At 37.1% G+C, this 12,307-nt stretch overlaps 1 pseudogene; it reads right to left on the bottom strand.

The window, feature by feature from the left end:
- Positions 1-1,562: 1,562 nt before the first annotated feature.
- Positions 1,563-6,360, bottom strand: LOC112203355 (annotated as a pseudogene).
- Positions 6,361-12,307: the final 5,947 nt, after the last annotated feature.

Here is a 12,307-nt window from a genome sequence, read left to right as displayed (position 1 = left end):
TGGAGCGTCATTTTCCCATGTCTTCCGGGAGTCCAACTCTACTGCTGATAAGTTAGCTAGATTAGCCCTTTATAGTCAAGTTACTGTTTCTTGGTTTGGCTGTATTCCTTCAGAGCTTAGGGGTTTTGTTACCTCGCTTTGTACACTTTAACTTTCTTTAAGTTAATAAAGTTTGACGTCATTCCTTTCAAAAAAAATCATTGGATGTTGATGTGAATAGATTATGTCAATATGTGATACATTTGTATGAACATATTGTGTGTTTAGTATTATTTGGTTATGTGTCTATTTCAGTTAATCAGTCATTTGTGAATTTATCGTCTGGCTTTTGTCATTTGAATAAAATTAGTTTTCAACATTTAGTTGCTATATAGGTAGAACATGTACATATGCAGAACCATGTACATATAAGGAACTAGATACTGATATACAAAATCAGTGAATATGTACATATGCAGAAGAACTTGATACTGATATGCCAAATCAGTAAGATAATACAGCTCTTCATCTAGTTGAAAATAATTTTGGATCAAATATGTTACAAATCGATTACTGTAAATATTAAACAGGTACAAATCACACTTGAGGTAGTTCCTATAATTTTGCTTGCTATATTGTGATTGCAGAAGATCAATGTTTTGCTAATTCATTATAGTCTTCTGTAGTTCAGGAAAATTGACAGAACTTTGAGGACAGATAGTGTTTTTGAACTCTGGTGCACACTTAAGAAACAACTCATTAATACAATAGATTATGTGTGATGTCTAGTTCAGTGGGAGATTGTAAAGCCTTATTAGAACTGGACATCAGCATTGTCTAATTAAGCTGATATTTTTGAGAAGTTTAGAGTTCAAATAAATACTAATACGTTGTATATATAAACTTGTAATCGAAAATAGTTTTATATATATTGAAATCTGTTTGAATTTGAATTTCAAATGGTGTGGTTATCAATATCAATCCAATCTGACAATGATAAGGAAGTTATGCAGCAGTTCCTTAATGGATGGAACTGCATAACTGTTTTGTCTGATATAAAGGATAAACAACGCCTGCATTGATCCCTGCTAGAGCACCACACCTCAATCGAATTGTCCCATTAACAATATGAGATCAAGGGTGAATCTAGGAGAAGAACAATGCAAGGAGTAGTGAATCTAGTTAGTATCTCTACAATCTCTTTATCTTTGATTTCAATTTATATTGCTTGGTGAGATATATATATGTACTTACTGTGTCATAGGATTCATAGGATTGCAATGTCATACGCATCCTAACTTAGGATCAGAACAACATATCAATCTTATATTTGTCATAACTGATCTTCTGTTCATGTTAATTTGCAGACATTACGATAGATATAGGGTTGCAGTCCTAAATTAGGATGCGACTACAACAACAATACTAATCTGCAAACTGCAGTATATATGTTTACATGTGCTTATTCTGAGATAGTTTATAGTACTCATTTTGTGTAACTTCTAACATACTCACCACTGTTTCTTAGTCTAACTGTGTATACATAAAGATATACATATATTTGAAAGCACAGAAGATACATATCGATGAATTTTGAGTCTGTCTCCATATGTGGAAAACGGTGTTACAAGCATCTTTAACAGGCAGAGTACATATAGGGCGAGAGCTCAAGTGGCATGGTGAGAAACAATCTAATGGATACAGAATGCATGTATTAGTACCCTTAACGTGCCTCAAATTCAGAATTGGACATATCATTTACTAATATAATTTCTGATCCGTCTCCATCTATACCAGCCCTGACAATTTTTCTTTCTATACAAAATGCTGGCTTTGTAGGTACAGGTAGAGAAATACTTTCATTTGTCAGCATAGATATGATATCCGATATGGTGGGCCGATCAACTGCATTTTCTTCGACACATAACAGACCGACATGGATGCATCTTAAAAATTGATCCTCAATACAAGAATCGGATAGTGTTGGATCCATTAATTCTAGCCCACGACCATCCTTCCACAACTCCCATGCCTGAAACAAGAGTATACAAATCGTTTTGGATATCAGAATGATTCAGTGTAATCAAAACTGCAGAGATTTTTTTGACATACATATCCTACTATATTGAGCACTGGATCATCGCTGTGGAAGCTGTTGTTTTTCCTGCCACTTATGATTTCAAGCATCATTACACCAAAACTGTAGATATCAGATTTTGTGGAGAAAGTTCCACGCATGGCATACTCAGGAGACATGTAACCACTGTTCCAAAGGAAAAGCAAAAGTAGCACGTTTAGCACCTAAATGTGAAAGTAATATGAACATGCTGTCTACTTACTATGTGCCAACAACCCTGTTAGTATTTGCTTGTGGTTCATTGTGCGAGAAAATCCTTGCCATCCCAAAGTCGGAAATTCTGGGAATCATGTTTTCATCAAGTAGTATGTTACTAGCTTTCAAATCTCTATGAATTACTCTCACTCTCGAGTATTTGTGCAAATAAAGCAATCCTTGAGCGATTCCTTCTATTATACTGCAACGCTTATTCCAATCTAGTAGCATCACTCTGGTTGAATCTGTCCATAGTTTTATTATTATGATAATCAATAAAGAAAATTTTGATACAAACTTTCCTACAACAAATGAAGTCAAGTATTAAGATTAAAGTAGGTGACCCTTACCAAACAAAAAGTAGTCCAAGCTTCTGTTTGGCATATACTCGTATATCAACATCCTCTCTTCCCCATGAGTGCAAAATCCCAAAAGTTGAACAAGGTTCGTATGTTGGAGTTCAGATATTAGTATCAATTCATTCTTAAACTCCAATGCTCCTTGCCCTGAACATCTGGAAAGTCTTTTCACAGCTATGTCTCTTCCTGTCACTGACTTTCCCTGAAGAGATGTTGCACATTAATATCTCACTATAGTAAACTATTAATAATAAAGCATTTGATTATAGTCCCCTACCCAATAAACAGGTCCAAATCCCCCTCTCCAAGTTTTTTTTCTTCAGAGAAGTTACTTGTAGCGACCAAGACAGATGCATAAGTATAAACTCCCAAATCACAATGTCCCACCCTTTCATCAGTTGGAAGCCCCTTGACATCAAAAGATTTATCAGATTGCACCAAATCAAGCAATTCCTTCTCAATCTTTTGCTGGCGTTTCCCTACTTAAGTTCATGTAGAAATTAGAACTAAATTTCAATTTGCGATCGAGAACAATTTCAAATATGTGAAATTCTGTCTAATGCAATGTTCAAGGGGATCATGTTATGATTACGGAATTTACCTGAAAGGAGAGATTTTCTTCTTAGGAGATAACACAAGATGCAAAGGACCATCACCAACAGACCACTAGCTATGGAAGTACCAATCCATATCCATCTGTTAGTATCTGATTCTTCATTGGCTGTATCTGCACTGTTTGTTTCTGCATTTAGTGATAACAACTCGCTTAGCTACTAACATATCCCGGGGAGAAACATGTGATTAACTTGCATACCCTAAACTCGTATCCTAATTAACAACCATTGGCCACACGGTAAGTATATTATTTCTTGTTGACACATGAAAAGTTCGTGTGAATAGAAAGTTTGTCGACAAATTTTTACCAAAAAATGTAAATAGATTATTAAACTTACCATTGCGCGATAACTCAGATAGGATAAAAATTCTTGGATTACTATAACCAAAGAGGTCATGTGAACTAAAGACCCAGTTTCCAACCCAAAATTTGCATCCAGTCTGATTATCGAATAGAGACAGGAATCCAAGACAGTCACAATCTTCCCTGCAAGCTTCCTTACAATCGCTGAGGGTGAGACTTGTATTTAAGTCAAGCTTAATTGTCTGATTGGATGTGAGTGATTTTAAATAACCATTTTTCTCAACAAATGTGTCACCAATATGCCTGCAACTGGGATAGTCCCGACTCTGGCACCCTTTATCAGTGTTAAAGCCATAACACTGATCTGCTGGTGCAATAACATTTCCTTCTAATTCAAGGAGTTGCCCAAATATGTTCAGAACCCATTCTGGTTTATGACTTTGATTAACACTAGCAGTAGTGTAAGTGAAGTAGTCTTCATTCTCATTTGAAACAATGCTAAACTCAAACCTGATCATACGCATATCATCATAAGGTTTCATAAATTCAAATTGCCCATCTCTAAAGATTCCACTCGTCCAATAAACCACCCCTCGTCGCTTGATTTTCAGTTCACGTCCATTAGGGTCCCAAACAAGGGTGAAAGGCCCTGGTGCTGGCCAATACACACTTGACCATGATGAAATCGACCAAATGTGGCCATTTATATGGTTAACTCCTACTTTCATGCCGGGCAAAAGGGTGTGTGTAGGATAATCAAAACTTTGCCACAGTACATGCTTCACTGATCCGTCAGAGTTCAGTTCTTGCATGATAAAATTTCCAGAATCCAATAGAGTAGCCACAACACTACTAGTACTGTAAATACTGGTAGTTTCAGAAGCAGGGTAAAGCACCACAGGATCCCCACCTTTGTGCATAATTTTCAATGTTTTATTGACGTCCAATGTCAGAACTCCCAAAGGGGATACTATTGGTGAGTCTCTGTTGGCAATCCATACGTGACTTTTACCTCTCTTCTGCCATGTATTTAGGTAGTTCTGCCATATAGCTAGGTAGCTGGACTCGGAATTTGGATTAATTACATGGAAACCCAATGTGAACTTCCCCTTTGCAGAAACTAAGAAACTTGAGGAATTGAGAGTGTCCCCTGGTTTGAGTGTGTCCGAGAAAGCCTCATGACAAGTCCACGAGATTGCAAAAATGAGGAAGAACAAGTTGAGACTGCAGATCACCGTTAATTAATTACGACAGGCATAAGTTGATATACTAATTATTCTCTTATAGTGATGAAAACTACTACGGCTGAAAAAACTTGAACAATAAATTATATAGAAGCCTTCTCATTTTGATATAAATTATCAAGTACCTCCACCTTGGTATCTGTCCCCCTAATATTCACCTCTTGATTATCAACTTATCCACTGATCCTAACCCAAGATCAGATATAGACCCAAAGGCAATAGAAATTACACAGTTGACAGAACTGGAAATATGAACCCTAAATCAGTCATAACAGATAAATGAGATACTGCAGCCCACTGTAAAATTTAAGCCATATTTCACACACATTACAGGCAGTATTTCCAGAGCATCACATCAAACTCTTCAAATTTACTGCTTACAGAGCCAATATTGTAGAGAGAGACTAATTGACAAACGAAAGATTAAAAATTGAAACATCCAAGTGAGAACTACAGAGATTACGTACCGGTTAGGTAACTGAAACTGCAATGAACTCATTAGCTGCATGTGGTAGGATTTTGAGGGAGGAGAAAGGAAGGATAGGAGTGAAATTAAAAGGCTGAAACTTTCAAGATTTCAGGGCTTTCACTACTCACTTAAACCCCTTCTCCCCACTTTCAACATTTTGAGTCAAAATCAGGGTACCCTACCAGCGCAAAACACGCTCTTCTTATCTGTTTGGTGAGGGAAGAAGTTCCGATTTGAACTTACATGCATGCACAATCCTCTTTTTTGGTCAGGTAACTCCCTCCCTCTTCTTTTTTTTTGTTCGTGGTCTGTGCCTCACTAATGAGGAAATTCTCAAATATAATATAACAACAAAATAAATAACAATATGGAACAAATCTGTATTTTATGGACCACTGCTACATTGCCCTCCAGGCCACCACCATTGAAGTGGAAGGTTGCCGAGTTTCATTGAAGGAGGACTTAATGTATAATTATCATTTTGCTTCTAGATGGCCCGATTTGGATGGGAATCGAAACTGTACCCTAACCCAGCAAAAAAAAACAAAAACAAAAAAAAATCTGATTTGGGCACCCACGTCGATAGCTGGACGCCTTTCTCACTGGTGCTTCGGAGCTCGGACTCCGAGATAGCCTACCAGGTCCGATTTCGAAGGAATGTTCAAGGCGGTGGTACTCTCTGACCTCCGATTGGGTCTCCATCAATCCTCGCCTCGCGCTTCTCTTCTCCGCTCCCAATTCCTTGCTTTCGAGCTTCTTGGCCTTCTGCTTACGACGCCTTTGACCAAATCGGCGACGGGATCTCCGATTGGCCTTCTGCTTCGCCGCGACGGGATCGGCCTAGTCCCAATCGATCAATCGACACCAAAGGAAGGCTGTAATTGCGATGAAGACAGCACCACCTGAAACCGAAAACGACGCCGGTATTCCTCTGGTCCCCGAGTTGCTGCGTCGTCGCCGGAGCTGGAGGAGAAAAGGAGACGACCTGGGTCGAGCACCAGAGCCGGAAGGGAGAGAGAGAGAGGGGGGGCCTGGGTCGAGAGCCGGAGCCGGAGGTAGGGAGAGAGGGGGAGAGAGAGAGATGTTGAGTGGCATAATGTAGTTTGTTAATTAAATTAAGGGTAAAATAGTCATTTGGTGTCAAATTAGATTAGTAGAAATAAAAATCTGTTACTGAAGTAAGTAAGATAATTTTGACTAATTTTGATGATTTGAGTCAAGGACCCAAATAGTTATATCTCAATGTAAGGTGTCATATTATATAATTAATAATATTGGTTATGAACCTTTATAGAGTAAATTGCACGGACAATCTTTTAAAATGAACAAAAAACTAAAGATTGCTTTTATCCATACCTCTATATTTGGTAGTTGGACCTCCTCCGATTTTTGTAACTTTTTTATTCCCATTATGCCCTCTAACGAAACAGAAACAGGGATTGAAACCCAACACTCGGCTTCCATGACTTCTATCTCAACCCCCTCATCTCTCTCTCTCTCTCTCTCGCAAGAACAGATCGCTCAATCTCCCCATGGTGTTTATCTTATGAATATGGATTTATTTAAATTAGGCCAATTCAAATACATGAGTCATGAATCTTCACTCCGAGAGCAAGATGGGGTTAAAATTTTCACGCAAAACGGCACCCTTGAAAGGGACCATATTTGATTCAAAAATTTGATACTTTATGAATTCCTAGCTCATCTTCAATTATTCGTAATCTTCTTTGAACACCTAAAACCCGAAAAGATGGTTGCTTGATTTCTATGAAGAGAGAGAGTTTGTACTGGAAAATTTAATCACCCAAAGAGACCACCAGTAGCTCATACCTAGTCTTGTTCCAATTTCATCAATGAAGACTACTATCGAAGTCTTTTAAAAAAGCTAATGTTAATTTGTCAAAGTAGTTGTATAACTATATCAAGACCCAATACTCTCTCACGTTTACTTCAAGATAACTTGGGAATCCGATTTTCATCTACAAGAAAATGTAACAACCAAAATGAATCTCACATTTGCATTCATCAATAATCTTTCATGGGTTTGAGAGAAGAGAAATAGAGAGAGAAAGAGAATGCCATAAAAGATCGAAGACACAGCAGAGTTCTTGTATTCCCAATTTTTTCAGTTTTTTAGAGGAGCATAATGGACATAAAATTTGTACAAAAATTAGAGGAGGTCCATAAGTCAAATTTGGAGATTTGAATGGAACCACTCTAAACTAAAAAAGAGGCGGTCCTTTCAGATAAAGTCTCTTTATAACCAATATAAATAGTTATATAATATGACATCTTCATCGGAAGGGATCACCTCTTCTCTTTTTTTTTTTTTTTTGCATTTTAAGAGAAACTGTACCGTAGAGCATCTTTAGCAGACTCTCTATTTTGGCTCCTTAGCTATTTTGGAAAGCATGTTTTAGCAGCTGCACCAGACTCCTAAGTGACTCTCTATTATAACTTTTAGCTATCTCGCTCCTAAATATAGAGAGCAGGATGAGGCTCTCTAAAATTTAAAACATTCCTTTTAAGTTATTTTATGTAATTTATAAATACATTTAAACTATTTAATCTTCATTTTAAAAATAGGGGCTGTGACCACTTACCCAATTTCAGCTTTAAAATTGCCCACTTACTCCACTAAGAGTTTTTTAACCTCATTTACCCAATCTAACAGCTATGGACAGTTTCGCCCTTATTTTAATTCATAAATTACACTCCCCCTCTCTCTCTCTCTCGCTCTCTCATCCCCTCCTCACCCAGACCACCGTCAATGATAGATATATATATATATATATATATATATATATCTCTCTCTCTCTCTCTCTCTCTCTCATCCGCCTCCTCACCCAGATCACCGTCGTCGATCTGGCAACAACCTCCTTTGCGGCTTCTCGGCCATCACCGCTGGCTACTCCATCATCGAGCCCAGGCAACCATTCCTGTCCCCATCAGAAGCAGCATCGGACCACCGTGCCAATCACTAAGTCAAACCACAAATCTGGAGATCAACGTCGACCTCAAACACGAAAGCCCGACCTTGACCCGATTCCAAATCCGATTAGACAGCCCGAGACACCGAGACCACCTTGAAAGGGAGCCAACCCAAGGTCCTCAATCCCAGGTTTGCGATTTTGCTGTTGGTGTTTGATTCCGAGGATGAGCTTGTGCTTCTTCTTGGCGCGCTCGTCGTCATCGTCCGGCGGAGGAGGAGGAGGGGCCGGCTTCACACTCTTGGGTGCCCAGAGCAATTTTTGGGTGCCCATAGCACTTTTTTTTTGTTTTTTTTGTTTTTGTACACTGTGAACCCCGAGAATGAGGAAGGAATTGCAATGTAACTGTGGGGTTTGTTTGATGGTCTACTGGGGGGCAGTAGACACATTATTGGCCCCCAGTAGACTTTGATACAAGGGACAGGGATCACTATAGTGTGGTGTTTTGATAAGTTACATGTTGTTTTCTGTGTATTAAAGTCAAATTATCTGTGAATCCTACAAAAAAGTGCATTTTTGGTGGTCTATTGGGAGGCAGTAGAGACATTAGACTTTGTATTGAGGGGCAATAATATGATTATTGGGAGGCAATAATATGATTATAAATTGATCAATTGTGTCTGTAGTGTATTCATTTTGGTTTTGGGAGTTCATACAATTCACTGGACGGCAATAATATGATTTTTGGGAGGCAATAATATGATTATTGGGGGGCAATAATATGGTTACTGGATATTATTAGGGACTGGTCGCCGGATTCCGGTCACCGGTCGTCGGATTCCGGTCACCGTTGGCCGGATTCCGGTCACCGGTTGCCGGCGCCCTGCCACTGGTCACCGGAGGCCGGCAAGGTGGAGGATGACTTCTCCCTCTAAGTGAAAAAGAAGGAGAGGGCAAAAAAGTCTAAAAAAAAAAAAAGAATTAATTGGGTAAAGGGGAAATAATCCTTTAGAGCGTTTTGGGTAAATGGGGTTAAAAAATAGTTGGTGGAGCAAGTGGGCAATTTTTAGCCTAAAATCGGGTAAATGATCATTTCCCCTAAAAAATAATATAAATTCAAAACTAGCTAAAATAGAGAGCATTGATGCAGAAGTGGTTAGCTAAAATAACTTTTTAGCTACTTTAGCTAAAATTTGACTCAAAAATAGCCAGCATTGCTAAAAATACTCTTAACTCAGCCAAATCCTAACTATTCCTAAGCTTTCATGTCCACCACAATTTGTGAAGATCGTGGTAAGATTTATTTAGGATTGCTCTTTGAAGACTCAAGAGCAATAATATCTCTATTTAAGATGTCATATTTATAATGATTGATATTGGTTATAAAGGGCTTTTATCGGCAGGGATCACCTCTTTTTTACTCTTTGTGCATTTTGAGTTTTCGATCATACTTAGACCAAAAAAAAATTCTGAGATTTCGACAATCTAAAATTTTAGTCCTCCATGAGTAGATACTTATGCAAAGTTCCGCTACATCGAAAATCGTTAAGACATTTTTTTTTTTGAAAGAGAAGTTGAATTCATTAGATCAACAGCAAAAAGGCTGAAGTCTACCAAAACTTACATAAGAAATCCGGAGTAACCTACTTACGCTAAAGCAAACCTTTAAAGATCACTGGGTCGCTCACAGTTAAGCGAGCCTATACAAGAATGATTGATTTAGATCACTGGGTCTCTCATCGTTAAGACATTAATAATTATAGTCTATGAACAATTAAAACTAAACATATTTAGATCATTGATTGATTTGATCTACTTTATACTTCAAGAAAATATTGGTAAACCTTCGGGTGCAAAGAGTAGTTTGTCCCTACACACCCTACGGAGAAATTGCATGGTCAGAGGAGTCGATAAGTTAGGCTTTGGTATGACAATACAATATTTGAAAATTTTGGATTTATTATGACATCTCCTTTGGAGATATCTACAAGAGCTTTCTTTTCCTCTTGGAACTAATCAAGATAAAAGTTTTTAGCTAGTTGTTTTCAGTAATAGCGTTAAATATGACTATATGTATCAAGTGATCTAAAAAAAAAAAAAAAAACAAGCTAGGAAATTTAATCTTACATACTTCCTAAATTATTCCTTAAATATCCTAGAAGGCTAGAATACTCGCGCCAACAGTTCACCCCAAACTCTTCTAGAGAAAAAACTTACACACAAGAAACGTGTAAAGATATAACTGATGATGTGAAGCACACCGAAAATGCAAAGGCCTTGGCTTAACATGCATCAAAATTGGAATTGGAAAAACCGTTTAGAGAAACTGTTTCTTATTCCATAAGTCTGACAACTCTTTTTTCTGATAAAAATGTTGGCTTTGTCCTTCGTAGGTGCAGGTAGTGGCACGATTTCATTTGTCAGCATAGATATCACCTCGAACAGAGTTTGCCAATCACCTGCATTTTTTCAAAATATAGTAGACCAACGTGGAACTATGGAAGTGTACTTACATGAGCATTTGCAAAGCATAATTAGCTATAATGAGCCACGCTCATGATACATCGACACTACAACAAAAGTCCTCATTTCCGACAAAAATTTCCGACGGCCCAAAATTGCCCTCGCAAAAAGACTCCTTTTTCGACCACAAAAAATGGTCGTCGGAAATGTTCTGTCAAAATATATTTTATTTCCGAGGGACAATATACGGTAGGAAAAGAGTTCCAATTTCGTCAGAAAAACAAAAAAATTGGCGGGACCTTTTGGTGCCATTATTATTTTTGACAACATTTTGTGTCGTCGGTAATGATAGACCTATTTCCGAGAGGCAGTTGACTTTGTCGAAAATGATTTCTTAATTGCGAGGGCAACAAAGTACCCTCGGTAATGAACAAAGTATTTCCGACGGCTAGTGACCCTTGAAAATATTTCTCTAAATTGTATTATTTTTATAAAAATATTATGTCAAAGAGGAGAATTGAACATAGGATCTCTAACTTTCAAAATTAATTTTACCATTTTTCCACAGGTTCATTGATGAGTATATTATTAGTTTATTAGAATTGATGCATATAAAGAAAACAATTTTATTATATATTGGTTATAAGGTAAGATCGAATAAATCTCATAATATATATATATATATATATATATATTATAAGTCTCATAGTTATATATACATAATACGTATGTGTTTTGAATTTATATATATAAGACTTGATTGATCGATCATGCTAATTTGGAGGTTCCGCCCTAACCCAATATATTATTAGTTACGAAAGTAGATAAGAGATCATCTATGGTAAATCACGATTATGCTAATTTGGAGATTCCGCGCTAACTGGGATGCTAACTAGGAGATTCCGCATCTTTAGATAAGAGATCATGCTAATTGGGAGATTTCGCCCTAAAACCCTAAACCTTAATAGTAAATCATGATTATGACTACATTAACAATCATCGATTGTACTAGAAACTTGTATAAGTGATCTACTCATGGCCAAAGAAAATATCCGTTAGTGGAAGACTCCTACACACACGCAATTCAATTCATTGTTGATCGATCATGTGTGCTTGTCCACACACACACTATATTATTACACAGTACTATTCATTATCGATCACATACATACTACATATATAGTACGAATTTCCCTCCACACATATATGAATTTGTATACAGTAGACATTGATCGATCATATACAATTATATAGAATAGCTAGACGAGAAAAAATAGAATACTAGCGAGTACATTTGTTTTTTAAAGGCTAACAAGTACATATTTATATATCAAGAATGTTATGAAATATTTTTCATTGGTCTATCTTATATTATAATAAAGATATTGATCTACATAGTCCGACATATCAATACATATGCATTTATATATAAGTTCCATGAAAATTGATTTTAAAAAAAATAAAAATAAAAAATAAAAAAATTCCCGCCTAGGGAGGAAAAATTTCCCTCTTATGGAGTATATTTTCTCCCTCCTATGCATTTATACATACCCTAATAAGGAGTCTTATCTCACCAAAAAAAGGAAAGACTCCTTATTTCTCCTCATGTTTA

This window comes from Rosa chinensis, chromosome 5 (assembly GCF_002994745.2).
Source record: "Rosa chinensis cultivar Old Blush chromosome 5, RchiOBHm-V2, whole genome shotgun sequence".
Lineage (NCBI taxonomy): Eukaryota > Viridiplantae > Streptophyta > Magnoliopsida > Rosales > Rosaceae > Rosa > Rosa chinensis.
Note: the sequence above shows the minus strand (reverse complement) of the source record. Positions and strands in the feature narration are given on the sequence as shown.